The sequence below is a fragment of the Macrobrachium rosenbergii genome, chromosome 40, assembly GCF_040412425.1.
Source record: "Macrobrachium rosenbergii isolate ZJJX-2024 chromosome 40, ASM4041242v1, whole genome shotgun sequence".
Classification (NCBI taxonomy): Eukaryota; Metazoa; Arthropoda; class Malacostraca; order Decapoda; family Palaemonidae; genus Macrobrachium; species Macrobrachium rosenbergii.
In genome coordinates, this window is record NC_089780.1 from 1,334,200 (window position 1) to 1,354,383 (window position 20,184).

A 20,184-nucleotide genomic window follows, 5' to 3' on the forward strand; every position below is an offset into this window, starting at 1 on the left:
GTAAGAATGAGCAATGGGTAGTTGGAATGAGTGGATAACAAAGAAGTTTTTTGAGGAGGAGGAGGAGGAGGAGGAGGAGGAGGAGGAGGAGGAGGAAGACCAAGAAAAGGCTGGATGATGGTGTTAGTTGCTTGAAAGAAACGAGCAATACAATCCAGAAGGCGATAAAATGATTGCAAGGTGGAGTTGAATGATGCAGTGTGCACAGAGGGCTTAGACGCACTCCTCATGAGGTCCTTCGACGATTCAGAAGTTGAAATATGTGGCACGTAACTTCTGTACGAATACAGAACTCTGCTGATAATACCGTTAAAGGGGAATATTACATTCCATGTAAGTCCCGTGACAAATTCTATATTGGTCAAAGTGAGACACTGACAGAATAGAACAGAGTATCGGATTTAGGCCGAAGGCCAAGCGCTTTGACCCACGAGGTCATTCAGCGCTGAAACGGAAATTGACAGTAAAAAGGTTTGAAAGGTGTAACGGGAGAAAAACCTCAAAGCAGTTGCACTATGAATCAATTGTCAGCAGAGTGCTGAGGAAAGTAAGATGGAAGAAAGAGAATATGAACGAAGGAACAGTAAAAGGAATGAAAGAGGTTGCAGCTAGGGTCATAAGGAAGGGTCGCTGCAAAGAACCTTCAGTAACGCCTACAGTGCACCACATGAGGTGCACTGACGGCACTACCTCCATACGGGGCAGAAGACATTGAACAGCAACAAAATGTACGATTTCAATAAGTGTGGTTAATCAGGTCCAAATGACAACAAAAAGCGTTCTGCTTGTTATTTTCCTTCGATAAATGCTTGCGGTGTGAGGTCAGGTCAGGCGTCTTTCGGGAAACTGGATTTATGAACAGGACTCACACACTCTGCGATGAGGGAAAGACAATTTAGCCACTATTTCCTTTTCAGCATTTCTCCGTACTGTGCTTTCACTCAAACATACACGCACATTTCTGCCCCTTGAAGAGGTCTCCACAGGAGAGGAGCAGAATCTCGTTTGCTAGACCAGCGGAGACAAGCAGCGGTGTGTGTGGGCAGCGTTTAGACGGGTGGCCATTAAGAAGAGCCAGACACCATCGGAACATGATTCTTTTAAAAATCAACAGGGAATAGCAGAGGACATGCAACATCACCCCATATATATATGTGTATCATATATACATATATATATATAACTGTCCTGTCCCTGCTCCTGAACGGTTGATCCTAATCCTTTGTAAAAACCTCTTAAATATTTAATCCTGTTTTGGCAGTTCTACTAATTCTTCAATTGTGCTGGATTCCAGGTACATATGTTTCCTTTATAATCCCCATCTGTCATTTATATGAGCTTTCTTTGTAAACATACTTTTATATTTCTTCAGTCTGCTAAGTAAAGGACCTAGCGTCGAAAGGCCTCGCAGCACTCCAGTGTTTCCGTTTCCTTCGTGGATTTTATCTTTATTTATATATTCATCACGTTCCATATTTTCGTGATTCAGTTATATACATATATATTTGGGGTGAAGTTGCATGTCCTCTGTTATTCCCTGTTGATTTTTAAAAGAATTATGTACTGATTATATATATATAATACAAATTAAATTACACACACACACACACACACACACACACACACACACACACATATATATATATATATATATATATATATATATATATATATATATATATATATATATATATATATATAAATATTATAGTGGAAGCTGTAGAGATAAGGTTTTTGATGTTGTATATATGGCACAACTAGAACTAAAAGTATCTGAAATGTGGAGATGTGCAAGACAGTAAAAGGGCTGGCATTGGTGAAACGATGGATCAAATTCTTTTGAGATGGTTTGGTCCTGTGGAAAGAATGGAGAATGATGGGTGAACAGAGTGAATAATTTGGAGGAGTTGGGAGAAAGGATGGAGGGAAGACTTTAAAATGGATGGACAGTCTGACAAATGGCATGTAAGAAGAGAGAGAGAGAGAGAGAGAGACATATAACTGGGGGACCACACGGGGCATTAAAACTCCTGCTCTCCGCAACAGGGTTCTACTCACGACAGTCTACTTCCTACCAGGTACACAATCTGCTTAGTTCAACAGAGGAAGGAAGGACTGTCAGGAGAGGGGCCTAATCTCGCCTCCCCCGCCCCCAACCCCCAACCACTGACATTGATCTCTGGTCTCCCGCTGGGGAAGGGAATTTGCACATGACCTGGAAACTCTTTTGCCCTTTGTTATTCTTCTCTTTAGCTCTAAAGCAAGAAGCTCTATTGTTTAAAGCTCTCATCTAAATTAAAAATGTCCGGGCTCAAATAACACGGCTTCAATTCATGAGCCTCATTTTTTAAAGGAATTTTAATATTTCATGAAGAGACATTATATAAAAACTCGTGAACTTGTGCTCTAAGAATTTTGACCCATGTCGAATATTTATACTCTTCACTTTTTCAGACCAAAATGCTTGTTCCGTGTTGTAGAATGACAGTTGAATTTTGACCACATACCAGACTGGCTTATTCCATTAAGGGGAAACTATTTGACAAACGACAAAGAACACATGTTAACAGAATAACTTAGTTCATTGATTTGACAAAACGTTGCTTTCATGTTAAAGAACTTTAGTTATTGACTTATTAAAAGAATTATTATTATTATTATTATTATTATTATTATTATTAAGATGAACGCTATTGACATGGAATACGCCCACCACAGTGGCCAATGACTTGAAATTTAATTATCATCATCATTATTATTATTATTATTATTATTCAGAGGATGAACGCTACTGACATGGAGCAAGCCCACCACAGGGGCCAATGACTTGAAATTTAATTATTATTATTATTATTATTATCATTATTATTATTATTATTCAGAGGATGAACTCTACTCATTTGGAACAGGCCCACCACGGGGACCACTGACTTGAAATTCAATTATTATTATTATTATTATTATTATCATTCAGAGAGACGAACCCTATTCACATGGAACAAGCTCACAGGGCCCACAAAAAATTAAGGCGCTCATCAGGAAGCAGGAGAAGGTAAAGGGAAATATGAGAGCAGGTAGACAGACAGACAATTTGCAGCATCACCTGTGAGGAGATTGGTGTTGCCCAAGTACCACCAGACGGTGGCTGGGGGCCTCCCGCCAGAGACGACGCACTCCAACGACAGCAAGTTTCCGCCCACCACCTGGACGGTGCCGCCGTCGCTCCAATTCGTGATGCTCAGGCGTCTCGGAGGAACTGGGACACGGAGGCGAGAAAAAGAGGGATTTAGGTTAGGCTCAATAAACAATTGCCGAGGTTCAAAGGTTCTGATTGCATGGCTGACTCTTACCACAGAGATTTCTGAGCGAAGGCTGAATGAACTGAAAGGATAACTTCCTTGAATTATATTCCCTCATAGCTTCTATTTTACCAAATTATGGTAGAGATGTGACACACGGAAGTAAAAAATGTTAATTATCATTCTAAGCATAATATCAATTATACCTTTGAAAACTGTACATTATTTGGGGACTATCTTTAAGCACAATACATTATTTTCTGGCCTTAATATATAATCCATAAAACAGCTCATTTTAACACACATGCACAGACCTTTTGTAATTAATTTTCATTGACAAATTTTTCGCTCCACTGATTTCGAACAAGATGTCTTGAGAAATAATTTGAGTTTCAAAATGTTAAGGAGTTCGGTCATTTTAAATGCATAATTTTTGTACAAACAAAAAAAACAAAAATCATGTTTTACACATGTGAATTATGTCAATAATGTTCAATACCATACGATACCCATAAGAATACTCTCTCTCTCTCTCTCTCTCTCTCTCTCTCTCTCTCTCTCTCTCTCTCTCTTGAAAAGTTTCATGAAATTATAAGCAAGTTAGTTTCATACAGTATTATTTACGGATTTCCACAAGTTCTCAATAAATCTGCAGTTATTTATGATGCAAACAAATATCCTACACACATTTAACGGAGCAAGAGAAGCATTCTTCCTTCGAAACGAAACGAAACTAAGGAAACACAAGGCAGACAAAGTAATGGAAGACAGCAAACGAAACTCCGACCCAGAGCAAAACGTCCAAGTACAAATTAGCCCCAAATTCAGTGGCTCTCCAGCGAGCAGGAGGCACCGATAAACTCGGAGAGGCCGCAGATGTCGCCATCACCTGAGTTAGTGTCGCACCTGCGGCAAACACGGCGATTCTTGCATTACCAGCTCCCAAAATCACGCCCATAAACCAGGGAATGAGGCTCCTCCTCCTCATCCTCCTACTCCTCCTTCTCCCCCCTCCTCCAACGCCGAATATTGTAATGGCACACGGGAGGGAAGGCTGAATCTTTAAGCGAGAAGAGTTTGCACGGGGGACTCCGCCATTCGAATTAGCGTGCTCAATTTGTTTCCTTTTTTTTTTTTTTGCCTTTCTCTTTGTCCCTGCTAAGAAGGGGTTTTTCGTAAAATTGTCAAGTTTCAACTTAAAAAAAAACCATCAAAATTGGGCTGGTTCTGAACAGAGTTGGCCCTAATTATAACGATAATCTAATAATCTGATGAAGTGGAATTACAATAGATAAGTGATAGTTATCTGATGGACTCGAACCACCGACAGTAATTATACATAAAACATATATATATAAATATTTATATAATATATTTATATATCAGTATATATATTTATACATTATATATATACAGTATATATATATATACATATATACATATATATATATATATATATATATATATATACACATATTTATATATATATATATATATATATATATATATATATATATATATATATATATATATATATATATATATACATAATTTGTTCTCGGCTGCTCGAGTCCATCACTTATTAACTACAGTATAATTCCCCTTTGGTATTATTTACGAGGGAGAGCGAATTGGAGATAAAAAAAGCATTTGCAGCTTAATGTTTGTGAACACAAAACGTCATGGTGATGCGATGAGAAACAGTTTATCATCAGCATGTCATTTTCCTTCTAATGTTCTTATGCACAAAATAGAAGTCATAGTTATGTAAGGATATGTTCGAACTGGAATGGCATATAGAGTTTAGGCCTGGGGCCTATAAGGTCATTCAGCGCTGGAAAGAAATTGACAGTAAAAGGCTTGAAAAACCTCAAAGCAGGTGCACTATGAAATAATTGTTTAGGTGAGGGTGGATATCAAGATGGAAGAAAGATAATATGAACGGAGGTACAGTAATGTAAAGGTATGTTGTAAAATCTGTCAACAGGCAGTGTTCTTAGGAATATCGGTATTCTGTTGACGAAAATATGAGTAGGTATGCTTTGCCATTAGGCATTTGTTATTACTAAAGGGACAAAGAATTACAGAGAGAAAGTCACTTCAAAATGCTTATGACTTAGCTTAAGTTATGAAAGTCGTTCATGAATTTCACGGCATTTATCAGTAACTGTTCTACAACCTTCTTCATTTCATCGTCAATTGAAGAGATTTATTCATGAAACCTGCAATTTGCTCTGTAACGCAGACTGGCGAGGACACAGCAAACCTTTCAATAGGAGTTTTCTGAATATTAGGCTCCATTATTGACAGACAAGTCTTCTGCTTTCACATTCAACGGAACTGATTTGAGGGAGTTATTTTGGTTCTGAGTGACGTCATATTTTCTGGTATTCTTTCATATATTATGTAGACGCTATCATTTAAGATGCCAATTGCAGGTGACAGCTTCTAAAAATGAACACATAAATCCCTCTCGTCTCATCATAAAACGAAATGTAATCTAACAAGTTCTTGAACTGCTTATTCAGTCTTAAACTGAAGGAGACGGACTGTATCATAAAGAGTCTTGCATCAGATCACTGATTTTCACATTGACCGTTTCGGTAATCTAACTTTTCCATTCATCAAACACAGACTTTGGTAATCCTAGCTTTTCAAACCATCAGAATTACTTTTATTTAATTTTAAACCGGTTTATAACTTTTGCTGTCTACGTCAGTCTTACATAAATTACATAACGATGATCGACAATCCTTCAAGCGCAGGTAGATGCCAATTATCACTTTCCTGACCAACAAGTTTCGACGATGGAGTTACTTTAGTCTGACAACCGGACCTTGAAATACTTACTGTGAATCGAAAGAGAAAGCATTTGTGGACCTTCCACTCGAACTGGAAGAGCCCTAGAGGAAAACACAAACTCACATTAAGATTTCAAGATGGGTTTGTCAGACCCGTGTAGAGGCGCCATCTAGAGTGATTCACTTTATCACCAGACTATTGAATGGAAACGGGGTTAAAAGAGTGTCCCTCATTGTCAGATTCTTTGTTCTTAAACAAAATAACTCAGAAGTAAAGCACTAATACATTATGACCAATCGCTCTCATTATTCTTTTGGGTCATAATATTCTAAATTGGAATCGGAATATGAGATTTAGGCAAGAGGCTAAGCGCCGGAACCTATGAGGTCTTTTAGGGTTGAAAGGGAAATTGACAGTAAGAAGGTCTGAAAGGTTAAGTAACAGGAGGAAAACCTCAAAGCAGTTGCACTATGAAACAACTGTTAGGAAAGGGTGGAAAGTAAGATGGAAGAAAGAGAATTTGAACGGAGGTACAGTAAAAGGAACGAAAGGGTTGCAGCTAGGGGCCATGGAAGGGACGCTGCAAAGAACCTTGAGTAATGCCTACAATGCGGCCCATGAGGTGCACTGACAGCACTACTGAATGAAAACGGGGTTAAAAGGAACGTCGATCATTATAAGATCATTTGTTATAGAACAAAATAACTTGGAACTAAAGAACTGATTCAGGTGACAGTTACAGGCATTATGACCAATAGTTTACACCAATCATCTGGGCCTTATTCTTCTAAGTCAGTTAAACTGTCATCCGTCAACCAATCTCCAGATGTTTCTCTCGTCATTTCATACAAAACAAATTCTATTACAATTTTCCTCTGATCATGACTGAGCATACCAGCTGAATTCAAGCCCCTTTTACCCTTCCACTGGGACGAAAGTGAGAATGGTCGTTGGCAATCATGAACGATGAAGAACGTGGACAGAAATGTAACCGAAAGCATAACTGATAATAAAAAAGAAAATAAGGACAAAGTGAAGTTAGGGGCAGATTTATATTATAAATGGGCATTTGAAGCTGAAGGCAACATCCCAGAGAGAATTAAATGAATCACAGAGGATTCGAAAGAGAAAATGGACCTAATCATTATAACACCTGTCAAGGTTCTAGTTAGGCCCACAAAATTAGTACATATAAAAAAAATTAAATATGATTTTGTATGAAAAACTTTCACTACATTTTATTATACAAAAACAAAACTTTACATACCAATATAATACTAGTCAGAACATTACCAACACAAGCAGTAACCTGCCCAATACCCGAATCCAAAATATCAAATAGTATACAACTGGTACCCCACAATAGTTACCGAAGATCTCTACAAGCGCTTACGAGGCAGCAGCTGAGAGAGACGAGACACACCAGGTGTGGTAGAAACCGGAGCAAAGGAAAACTTGAGAGAGAGAGAGAGAGAGAGAGAGAGAGAGAGAGAGAGAGAGAGAGAGAGTAGGAGTCAGAAGGTGCGGTAGGACAAGGATACTAAAATACTAAATTGTGCCAAATCTTGAGGGTATCCTCATACCTGTCAGGAGAGAAGGTCCATTTGTATTGAAGACTAAATTTCTATCTATATTATATACGTGGATCCATTTAAGAAGGGCGAATGTTGACACTTGGTACACCTTTACGTTATCGCGTTTATCATCTTCGTACAGATAGATAGATAGATAGATAGATAGGTAGGTACATAGATACATAGATAGATAGATAGATAGATTACAGGATTCTGGCCAAAGGCCAAGCGTTGGGACATATGAGGTCATTCAGCGCTGAAAGGGAAACTGAGAGTAAGAATGCTTGAAAGGTGTAACAGGAAGACAAAAACCTCGCAGTTGCACTAGGGAAAAAACTGTTAGAGAGGTTGGAAAGTCAGATGGAAGAAAGAGAATAAGAACGTTGGTACAGCAAAAGGAATGAAAGAGATTGCAGCTAGGGGCCGAAGGGACGCTGCAAAGACCCTGAAGTAATGCCTACAGTACACCACTTGAGGTGTACTGACGGCACTGGGCCGGCTGAGGGTCGGCACAGAGAGAGGAAGCACGGAATGACACACAATGGATCGACATCATGGCAGCTAAAACAAAGCGAAAGCCGAGGGGATGGCGCGAGACTGGAACGTGCCATCATCTGAAGGCAGAGGATCCATTCCGGGGAACTGGAATTCACTCCGCTAGAGGAATTGCCTCCATTTGATTCAGTGGCCATTCTAGCAGCTGTTTCTAATCACATTCTCGACCAATTTCACTTTTCCATCTGCATTACGGAAGCTAAGCAACCTACGCTCGGCAAAATGCCGATACTAATGGTTTGGTTTATTCCGTGATTAACTGTTAACAATGGCGGATACTTTAAACCACGTGAGATTATTTTTGTGAATTACATTTTAGCTAGAATCATACTTTCCTCGAATTTCCAGTTAAATATACGATGGTTAACAAATCAGATCTGACTGTTCATAATTAAATTATTGTGGATGGCCAAACGATACGAAACAATAAGAAACCAAAATTTATTTCAGATGTCCAATAAAATCCGCTGCCTACTGAAGAGGGCTTTGTCATCGAGCTTCAAAGAAGTTTCCTTATTTTATTATTCCCATTATTATTATTATTATTCAGTAGATGAAACCTATTCATATGGAAGAAGAAGCCCGCCAAAGGGGCCATCGACTGGAAATTCAATCACCCCAGGAAGGACGTATAGAGGTTCAATCACCCCAGGAAGCACATAGAAAGGTTCAATCACCCCAGGAAGGACGTATAAAGGTTCAATCTCCCCAGGAAGGATGTATAAAGGTTCAATCTCCCCAGGAAGGATGTATAAAGGTTCAATCATCCCAGGAAGGACGTATAAAGGTTCAATCGCCCCAGGAAGGACGTAGAAAGGTTCAATCACCCCAGGAAGGACTTATAAAGGTTCATCACCCCAGGAAGGACGTATAGAGGTTCAATCACCCCAGGAAGGACGTACAAAGGTTCATCAACCCAGGAAGCACGTATAAAGGTTCAATCACTCCAGGAAGTACTGTACGTATAAAGGTTCAATCACCTCAGGAAGGACGCATAAAGATTCAGTCACCCCAGTGAGAGTGTCCTTCGCGAAACGAAGATCAAAACCAAATCTTGGCCAGAAAACAAAAGAGTCAAGTTAGTAGTCTTGATCGATCATTTACCTTTACAAGCAGGTGTAAATGTGAAGCGCTGCTAATATTTTACGAATTCATTAAACGGGATCCATAAATACATGGAAAAATCCCTTTTTCTGTAAGAAAATATACTATTTTTGCACGGACAAAGACAAATAAGTCTATATGAGTATATATAAATCGACATTACTATTTTTCTTCATATTTCCGCAAGTCCCGGGAACGCACAAATAACTTGCTAAAATTAACCCATTTGTGTGTGCACGTGTGTCTGTCCTTAGCCAAGGATTACGGATGGGTAATAAATGGGAGAGGATGACACAGAAAAAACTTGCGTATACAGGCAGCTACTGAGTAAAATCTGAGTAAAATCAAAAGCACACTGCATTATATACATATTACCGACTGCGCGGAAGAGAGAATGAATTCTACTTTGAAGTCGGACTTTCGCTAATGCCACTGAATTTAGGTAAATGTAAAAGCATATCTGCAAGATAATGAGAGAGAGAGAGAGAGAGAGAGAGAGAGAGAGAGAGAGAGAGAGAGAGAGAGAGAGAGAGAGAGAGAGAGAGAGAGAGAGAGAGGGATTTTTAGTCCATAAGAAGTTCCCTTTCATATCTATATATTACAACATATCTATTATTATTATTATTGTTATTATTATTAATACGATACATAGTATGTTTTTATAGTTACAATTTTGTTCTTCTCTTCTTACAATTCGCTTCTGCTTTTCAGGGATTGAAGAAATGAATTCCTACTGGGGGGGGCAGGAAAGAAACATGGGTGTTATTCCGAGCACATATTAAACATGTGCAGGAAAATTCTTTTAAAATATTGCAATTTCCATAGGGAATTTAAATCTCTGTTTCGTTTCACGTAAGATTTCTTACAAAACTAATCATTTTGGGCCTCCACTTTCCTCACTGCCTTTTGTTACGAATGCCTGGCATTATAATACATCTTTATCTATTTATGATTTTATTAATTTTTTTTTTTTTTAATAAGTGAGGTATCCTCAGTCTGTCTTTTCCTTTACCTCCTCTTACTTCTTCCTAATGAACACCCTAATATTCTTTGGAAGCTTCTGAATTTCAAGTCAGTGGCCCCCGTGGTGGGCTTGTTCCATATGAATAGGTTTCATCTACCGAATAATAATAATAATAATAATAATAATAATAATAATAATAATAATAATAATAATAATAATAATAATTCTTTGGAAGCTTGAATTGCAAGTCAGTGGCCCCTGTGGTGGGATTGTTCCATATGAATAGGTTTCATCTATTGAATAAATAATAATAATAATAATAATAATTAATTATTATTATTATTATTAATATAATAATCTTTGAATTGAATTTCAATTCAATGGCCCTGTGGTGGGTTTGTTCCATATGAATAGGTTTTATCTTTCAGTAATAATAATAATAATAATAATAATAATAATAATAATTGAATAATAAAATAATATTCTTTAAGCTTAATAATTGTTAATGAAAGGTTTCATCTATTAATAAATAATAAATAATAATAATAATAATAATAATAATAATAATAATAATAATTTGACTAGGGATATATTACCACTGATCCATATTATGGATGTATGTCCCCCTGTTGGCCGGTTTAGGTCAAATTTGATCAGTTTCCACTGCATCTTCCCTTCGAGTTCAAAGGCGAAGTTGCGGAGGACTTCTTCTCCCAAAGTTAGGAATAGTCGTTTGCTTAGGTTAGACTCGTAAGGTTTTGATAAAAAGTAAGAGGTCCCATGTGGACCACTGGACACATGTCTTGAATAATAACTGTGACGTTAAGCTCCCTCGGAAAGCGATTCCCAACTTTAAATATTATATTTCACGCGAGGGTTCCAGTACTGGATGAGTGCTTGCAAACACCCCTTTTTTTCCAGTGCTTTCTGTCACAGTTTTGTGTCTGAATGGAGAATAGAATGGAATATAGAATTTAGGCCAAAGGCCAAGCGCTGGGACCTACGAGGTCATTCAACGCTGAAAGGGAAATTGGCAGTACGAAGGTTTGAAAGGCGTAGCAGGAGGAAAACTTCAAAGCAGTTGCAGTAAGGAACAATTGTTAGAAGAGGGTGGAAAGGCAGATGGAAGAAAGAGAATATGAACGGAGTTACAGTAAAAAGAACGAAAGGGGTTGCAGCCAGGGGCCGAAGGGACGCTGCTAAGAACCTTACGTAATGCCGCCAGTGCACCGCACGAGGTGCGCTGACGGCACTAACCCCTCTATGGGGAGTTTTGTGTCTGAAGACAGTATGTAAATTTACCTTTGCAACAGGATATACCTCGGACAAAAGGACGCTTCGTTCGCGAAGTAGCTCTGGGGTAGAAAGAACAAAAGAAAGCCCAATACCAAAGCCTCGAAAAAATCGAGGAAGAAATCCTTCCAACCCTGACTGTCAAGAAAACCTTTACCCTTTTTCCCCCAAATTCCTCCACCTCTTCCGTTTTTCTCCACCCTCAACCAACTTCCCTTCCTTCCCTTCCACTTGAACTTTATACATTCTTCCACGTTCCTACGCCCCATCGACAAGACCCAGCGGATATATACTGCCCCTCCAACCCCTGCCGAAGTTGAGAGTACAGCCAATAGAGAATGGACCCTCCTAGTACCTGTTGCTGATCTTGGTACGAAAATCCTGACGCTGAACAACACCGTCAAGCCTCACTGACCATCGCTCCTAATGGACTAGGAAAACGTCAGTTTCCTACTGCTGCAGCCCATCCACAAATCTACCAATGTAACACGTGGGTATCGGGGTAGTTTGTATTCCCGCCCCATTTCCAGCTCCCCTCATGACCTACGCCGAGAGACCTGAAGGAGCAACAAAGCGGCCGACACAACAAGTGTTTTTGACCTTTAAAGGACCCGTTCTCAGCGAACTGTGTCCCAGTTTTGGAAAAATCATTACGTAAAGGAGACTTTAGCGCGTTATCGCAGACAAAAACGGACGCCGTAAGAACCGCAGCGTAGGGAATCGCATTTGTGGTATCTTCGTCTTTTTTTTGAAGTTCGTTAGAAGGAGAAACGACGCTGCCCGAACGTCATGACTACTGTCTTCCCCTCATCATGGACAGCTGAACGCACTGCAAAGAGGCAGGGTGACACCCACGAGCGAAAATCACCGAAATCTTGAGGGCCTCCTGAGATGAGACCAGCAGCGCCAGTACCATGAAAGAGGTCAGCAACTGCGGCAGGCAGCCCCACCTCCAAAAGCGAACCCGAAGCACGAGCGAGAGAAGGCGCAACCGAGGCGGATTCCCGCCAGCAAGAAAAGGCCACCTGAACGAGACCAACAAACGTCACCTGCTCCCATGGCAACGCCTCCACACGCCAACGCTCCCTCTCTTTCCCCTCCTTCCTCCTTCCCTCCAACTTTTCTCTTTCTGGCTTCTCCCCCACCCCACCTCTTCCATCCCCTCCAACCCTACCCCTCCCCCCGTAGTCATCACGTCACCTTCTGATCAAGAGGATTATAACAAGTCACTTCCAGACAAGTTTACCGTCCGCGTTTTAAAAGCGCACTTCCTCCACCTATGAATTTCTAAGAATATAGGATTTAGGCCAACGGCCAAACGCTGGGACCTATGAGGCCATTCAGTGCTGAAAAGGCAATTAAGAATAGACAGGTTTGAAAGGTGTAACAGGAGGAAAACCTCGTAGCATTTGCACTGAGTCATTATTAGAGAGGGTGGAGAGTAAGATGGAAGAAAGAGACATGAACGGAGGTACAGTTTAACCCCCCACCCTCAACTCCCGCCTCTTATAAATGTCTTATTCATACCCATCCAATGACCTTCCTCTAAATCTAAATCCTCTCGGTAATAAGCTACGATCTTTCTTAGATAATGACCCCCGCGGGCTTTCGGGGGTCGTTATCTAGGACTGATATTTCTTAGGGGTCATTTATGACATTTACAGTCTTGTTTATGCTCTTACGGTCATTCCCAACGGGCCTGTACTAAACACGCCGCAAAGGTGGGTACATACCGGCTTAAAACCCTTGGGGGTCACTATCGAGGAAAGATCCATAAGCGAGCAATTGTTACTCTTTTGAGTGAAAGCCGCTCTTTCTCGCCACGTGCAATCATCATTTTCCTGTTTCTCGTCAGTGACCTCCCACATATATATAAGTCGAGTAAGTGAAACCTGGGAAGCGTTATCCGTAGAGTTTTCTCTTTATTATCACCCTTTGGTTTTTCGGTGTTCTAACTATACTAAAGGACCGAAATTCAACTACTCTGTACCCCACTTAATAGTTTTATACGTGTTCCTTCTTTTTATCATTTTTAAACACATTTTTATTTCTTTATCTTGAATTTCAATACATCTACCGTAACTTTCTCGTTTTAGTTTTCTGTAAAAATAAAAAAAGCTATTGTGCCGGCTTTGTCTGGCCGTCCGCACTTTTTCTGTCCGCCCTCAGATCTTAAAAACTACCGAGGCTAGAGGGCTGCAAATTGGTAAATTGATCATCCACCTTCCGATTATCAAACATACTAAATTGCAGCCCTCTAGCCTCAGTAGTTTTTATTTTATTTAAGGTTAAAGTTAGCCATAATCGTGCGTCTAGCAACGATATAGGACAGGCCACCACCAGGCCGTGGTTAAAGATTAATGGGCCGCGGCTCATACAGCATTATACCGAGACCACCGAAAGATAGTGTATTTCCGGTGGCCTTGATTAATATACATAAAACTCGATTGCGCCGAAGAAACTTCGACGCATTTTTTACTTGTTTCTTCTTGGCCTCTCTCACCACACAAGGCCTTGGTGCTTCTAATATTTCTTTTCTTTCACTGATTAACAACCAGTACTGTTCGGAATGTTTGAAAATCCCGCCTGCGCTTTTTCTTTCCAAATCTGGAAACAAGAGCCCGTTCTGTTGCAATGCTGGCTTAATCTCAAACAAGGGGACCTTGGGTGGTTACAGAAACCAGGTCCAGAATGCTAAATACGAAAAGTGAAAACGGCAAATCTCAATAATAATAATAAAATAATAATAATAATAATAATAATAATAATAATAATAATAATAATAATAATAATAATAATAATAATCCTGCATTCAAGAATAAAACTACTCTTACGATAACCATCACAAAGACAATATAATTACGCAGAGTGGTAATTACTTAACCTCAAGCAAACAGAAACCAGTCTCTGGACTCTGCCCAGTCAACACAGACGGCTGGAAGCCAGTAGGTAGTCACAAGGTGTGGGCAGTGAAATGGTTTGGGGTACGCCTCCTGTGTACATTGGTTGAAATAGAATAGAAATAGAATATTGAATTCGGCCAAGCGCTGGGACCTATGAAGTCATTCAGCGCTGAAAGGGAAACTGACAGCGAGAAGGCTTGAAAGGTGTAACAGGAGGAAAACCTAACAGTTGCACTATGAAACAACTGTTAGAGAAGGTGGAAAGCCTGATGGAAGAGAGAATATGAACAGAGGTACGGTAAAAGGAATGAAAAGGGTTGCAACTAGGGGACGAAGGGACTCTACAAAAACCCTTAAGTAATGCCTACAGCGCACCCCGTGAGGTGCACTGACGACACTGGCCCCCCTATGGGGAAACACAACTCCACTTCAACGCAAGAAATAGGACAATGTACCTCCCCGCCCTTAACAGCAAAAAAAAAAAAAAAAAAAAAAAAAATACGGAAAACTCCCCACAGAGAAAACCTGTTCCCCTCCATGCAATGAAGAATTGATCAAGAGAAAGCACAGTATCCAAAGATCACAACAAGGCAAGGAGAAAGCAAATCAAGAAACAAAAAGTAAAGCAGAAACCAGTTCACATTTAACGACCAAGAAACAGAATCATCTCGAGTACGGAAGGAGTACATTCAACTAGACCATTTTACTGCCCGCATCCTAAGACTGGGCTGGTGAATTCCCCAGTCGTCTTTCTTGGCTATTGTGTTTACAGTCAAGTCATATATTACTTAACACCGACTTCCAAGGCGTGAACTTTCACAATATAAAACAGTGATAATGTACAGTAATTCTGGTATTCATAATGAGAACATGAGAAGGCGCAATCTCAACTGGAGCAATTTAGGCACAGAATATCAAATTACACAAGAGTGGTGAATTCAGTGGTCTATAAAGTAGCAAAGGTCTTTGAAAGTGACGCTAATGAGCTCACCAGGAAGTACAATGCATTCAATCCCTGAAGTGGAGGAACAAATTATTATCAAAACGGAAACATTTTTATTTGACGAAAACATTCAACACAGTAACATTATTCCATTAAATTTTGTTCAGAGAATGCCTCTACTCATATTACCTTTTTAAGAGCAAGCGATACCTTTGGTAACTTCCTTAACAAATGATTCATTAGTGTTTCGACTGGACTGGATTATAAGATTTAGGCCAGAGACCAAGCTCTGGGACTTATGAGGTCATTCAGTTACAAAGGAGTAACAAGAGGAAAACCTCAAAGTAGTTGCACTATGAATCAATTGTTAGAGAGGGTGGAAAGCAAGATGGAAGACAGAGAATATGAACGTTGGTCCAGTAAAAGGAATGAAACAGATTGCAGCTAGGGGCCTAAGGAAGGGACGCCGCAAAGAACCTTAAGTAATGCCTACAGTACACCTTATGCACAACCCCGCTACAGGGTGGATTCATTTTGTAAAACCTGAAATTTTCATCAGAACAAAGTCGTGTTCTCTGATACAGGGGGATCCGTTGTAAAAATCACGAGATCATTCACAGTCACATTCACAAGTTAACTGAAAAACACTTCCACAACATTAAAAGCTTCATGCACTTACACAGAAGACTGATCAGCAGCGCGTCAAAGACCCCAACAAAATCTTCATCATAGACCTCTATTATCCATGCACTCTCGCTATCCTGGATTCCAAGGTCTTTTCTTCTCATTGTCTCTTCTGCCCATCCATCCATCCAGTAATTCCTTGTTATTCCACTCTTCTTTCCTCCAGCACTTCTGGATTATCTACTCCCCTTCCCATGACCCGTCTTTCCACCTTGGCTCAACTTTTGATCATTTCTTGTAACCAGATTCGCTGAACATCAGAAGCACCAATGTGCAGCAAATGTGCCTCGCTGTCGAACTTCTCAGTTCCAGAGGTTCTTTATTCCTCAAACCGTTGGCCTGTGGAACAGCCTCCCAGAGGATGTCATGCAGTTGGAACTTCAGAAGTTCAAGCGAAGGTGCAATGCATTACTACCATAATGCTATTCTCCTTGCGCTTTAATACATTTTTATCTATTTATTAATTTATTAATTTATTCTGTTCCTTTTTAATAAGTGAGATCTCTTCTTTCTTTATTCTCCTTTACAATCTCTTACTTCTTCCTAATGAACACCTTAATATTCTTTGGAAGTTTGAATTTGAAGTCAGCGGCCCCTGTGAGCTTGTTCCACATGAATAGGTTTCATCTTCTGATTAATAATAATAATAAAAATAATAATAATAATAATAATAATAATAATAATAATAATAATAATAATAATAATAATAATAATAATAATGGAAAGAGAAACTCACAAGATTCCTGTGTATAACTTGTTTACTTTAATCTCGAGTACTTTCAGGTCCTAACTGTGACCCTTTTTCAAGAGATGTGAAGGTGGTCAGGCTGGTTCAAGAAGTTATACACAGGAATCTTGTGGGTTTCTCTTTCCATCTTCAGAAGAAAACTGACAGAAGTTTTTGTTTGGTTCAATAATAATAATAAAATGTTTAGACCTTTCCACCACAAACCTCCACCTTCATTCCTTTCATTCATTTGCAACATCCAACCCTGACCTCCACTCAAGAGAGATGCCTCTAATATCCTTGCAAACACTCCTCTTGCAAATGATTCGTACACCACATGCTACCTTCATCTTCCTTGCTTCACCTCATCTGTGACTCACCTCGTCTGAAGCGAGTCACTTCATTCCTCCACATCAAATCTACTCCTCCAACTCCCACGTTTTCTCTGTCCTCATAACCATACTCTTGCTCACTTCTATTTTCAAATTTCCATCTTGCAAATGCTTTTATATTTTCACTCGAATATGACTTCATTTATCAGGCTATTAGAGATCCAAGGAGACATACCTCGCTTTTCTCAAACAGTTTTTACACCAATCTATTCATTCTCCCTTCATCTTCTGACACAACACACACACACACACGGTGTCTTTCCACCATTAAAACCTGAAATCTATTTAGAGCCTTTTTCATTTTGATTTCGAACTTCTTCCGTAACTCCTTCGCAACACCTGAAACACGAAGCATCTTCCTTGCCGAAACTCACACTGTTATTTCATACAAGGAAACAATTACTCGTCTCACTCAATGCTTCTTCAGAACCTCTCTCTCTCTCTCTCTCTCTCTCTCTCTCTCTCTCTCTCTCTCTCTCTCTCTCTCTCTCTCTCTCTCTCACCAAAATATTCCTAAGAAACTCTGGGCAGCCAGGCAACTATACGGTGGCCCCAGCGTACCGCGGTATCTCATTTCTGATAACACCAAACGATGTCTCTCAGTTCTTCAGCCTTTTAATTGCCTCCTTCCATCCGCAAGGATAACGCCTACGAGCGCTTTCTGATTGACACTAGGCATTCACCCCTGCAATCCACAGCTCTCTCTCTCTCTCTTTCCCTGCATCGCTTCATTCATTCATGGTCAACAGATCTTTGAAATCTCTGTTGCCGGGTCTATGTTCACTTCATACGAGATCCCTCCATTCGCACGGTTCTTACGAGAGCTAATTGCTCATGAATGCTCTTCCACCTAACCGAATCGTTGTCTCGTTTCAAGAAGATTTCAGCAGAATTAGCCCCCCTGACCTTTGACTGTGCTCATCATCAGTGACACTTCAGGAATGAAAGAATGAAAGTCTGTGCAAAACTTGAGAACACTGACTGAAAGCAACCATTGCTGTACACACACACACACACACACACACACACACACACACATATATATACATGTATATATATATATATATATATATATATATATATATATATATATATATATATATATATATATATATATATATATATATTCATTCTCCCTTCATCTCCTTACATAATTTCTTCCCATCATTAAAACTTGAACCGCTCTCAACAACTATCAGTCCTATTACAGGTTTTCACAGTTCCATGAATTCTATTTAAAGCCTTCTTCATCTTGCTTTTGAACTTCTTCCGTTGCTCCTTCGAACAAACACCTGAAACACGTAGCATATATATATATATATATATATATATATATATATATATATATATATATATATATATATATATGTGTGTGTGTGTGTGTGTGTGTGTGTGTGTGTGTGTGTTTGTGTGTTAAGCAATGGCTGCATTCAGTCAGTGTTCTCAAGTTTTGCATAGACTTTCATTTCCTGGGTGTCACTGATGATGAGCATAGCCAAAGGTCAGGGCCTAATTCTGTTGAAATCATCTTCAAACGAGACAACGATTCAGTTAGGTCAAAGAGCGTTCATGAGCAATTAGCTCTCGTAATAATCATTTGAATGAAGGAATTTCTTATGAAGTGAATATGGACCTGGCAACAGAGTATTAGAAAGTAGGTGATCAAAAACTCTGGCTTGAATAAGAAATTGTTCAGTGTCGAGAGAAAGGTTGAAGACTAATTAGATCTCAAAAGAAAACATAAATGTACAGAGGTATTACAGAAAGCGTTTTGGAATTCTGATTCGATGGAGTGAGTATTCTATATAGAATTGAATAGAATTTAGGCCAGGGGCCAAGCGCTGGAACCTATGAGGTCATTCATGGCTGAAAGGGAAACTGAGAATAAAAAGGTTTGAGAGGTGTAACGGGAGGAAAACCTCAAGGCAGTTGCACTATGAATCAATTGTTAGAAGAGGGTGGAAATTAAGATGGAAGAAAGATTATGAACGGAGGTGCAGTAAAAGGAATGAAAGGGGTAGCAGCTAGGGGTTGAAGGGACGCTGCAAAGAACCTTAAGTAATGCCTACAGTGCATTGCAAGAGGTGCACTGACGGCACTATCCTCCTACGGGGGAGTACTCTGAAGATTTGCTGATTGTGGAAGAGAAAAAGATTCAGCGCAGTCAAATTAGATAGAGACACCTTATAAGAATTACAGGGGCATAACATTACTTGTATACCAGGGAAAGTGTATGGTAGGATCTCGACTGAGAAAGTAAGACTGGTAACAGAAGGACTGATAGGAGAAGAGTAGTGTGAATTTAGGAAAGGGACAGGGTTTCTGGACAAGTGCTTATAAAACAATTATGTATATGGTATACACCAAGGTCTAGAGAATACAAGGCCTTCTCACGGCTGACCGAAAATTGGGATCTAATGCGCAGGTAGAGGTTGTGACGTCACGCGGTCTACTCACGGTCCTTGGTGATCTCTGACTGATCAGTTCGTTTACAAACAAACACTGTAGGCCTTGCTTCCACATATTTGGTATTGATATTGTCCGTAATAGCGGCCTTACATTTTTCTCTTTCCTGCTGCAATTGAGACAGTTTAAGCGATGTGAGTCAAATTTTGTAGAGTAAACGGGTACTTTGAAAATAGGAAAAAAATAGGGATCTAATTCTTCATAGATTTCCTATGGACGACAAGTGTAGTGTCGCAAAAAGATGGAGTTATGATAAAGGCACAGACGCTTTATATGAACCTAGATCAAAAGTGCAATGTGTAAAAGTCAGACCTTGGAAACAGCTTATTCATTATAATTTCGACACCGATATAACTAAAATTCTCCTATTTGAATTCATCATTAAGATAGCGAGAGCTGGATTTCTTATAGTAGGTATGGTTCATGACTTGGGGCAACAAATATAAGGTTATTGAATTCAGTAGGCAATGGCGTAACT

At 39.6% G+C, this 20,184-nt stretch overlaps 1 long non-coding RNA gene across 1 annotated transcript in view; it reads right to left on the reverse strand.

Annotated features, from left to right (window-relative positions):
* Positions 1–20,184, reverse strand: part of LOC136826030 (uncharacterized) — a 50,217-nt gene that overhangs the window by 1,754 nt on the left and 28,279 nt on the right. Inside the window, exon 2 of the long non-coding RNA XR_010849505.1 lies at positions 3,104–3,256. This is a non-coding gene — a long non-coding RNA (uncharacterized lncRNA). The remainder of the gene's footprint in view (positions 1–3,103; positions 3,257–20,184) is intronic.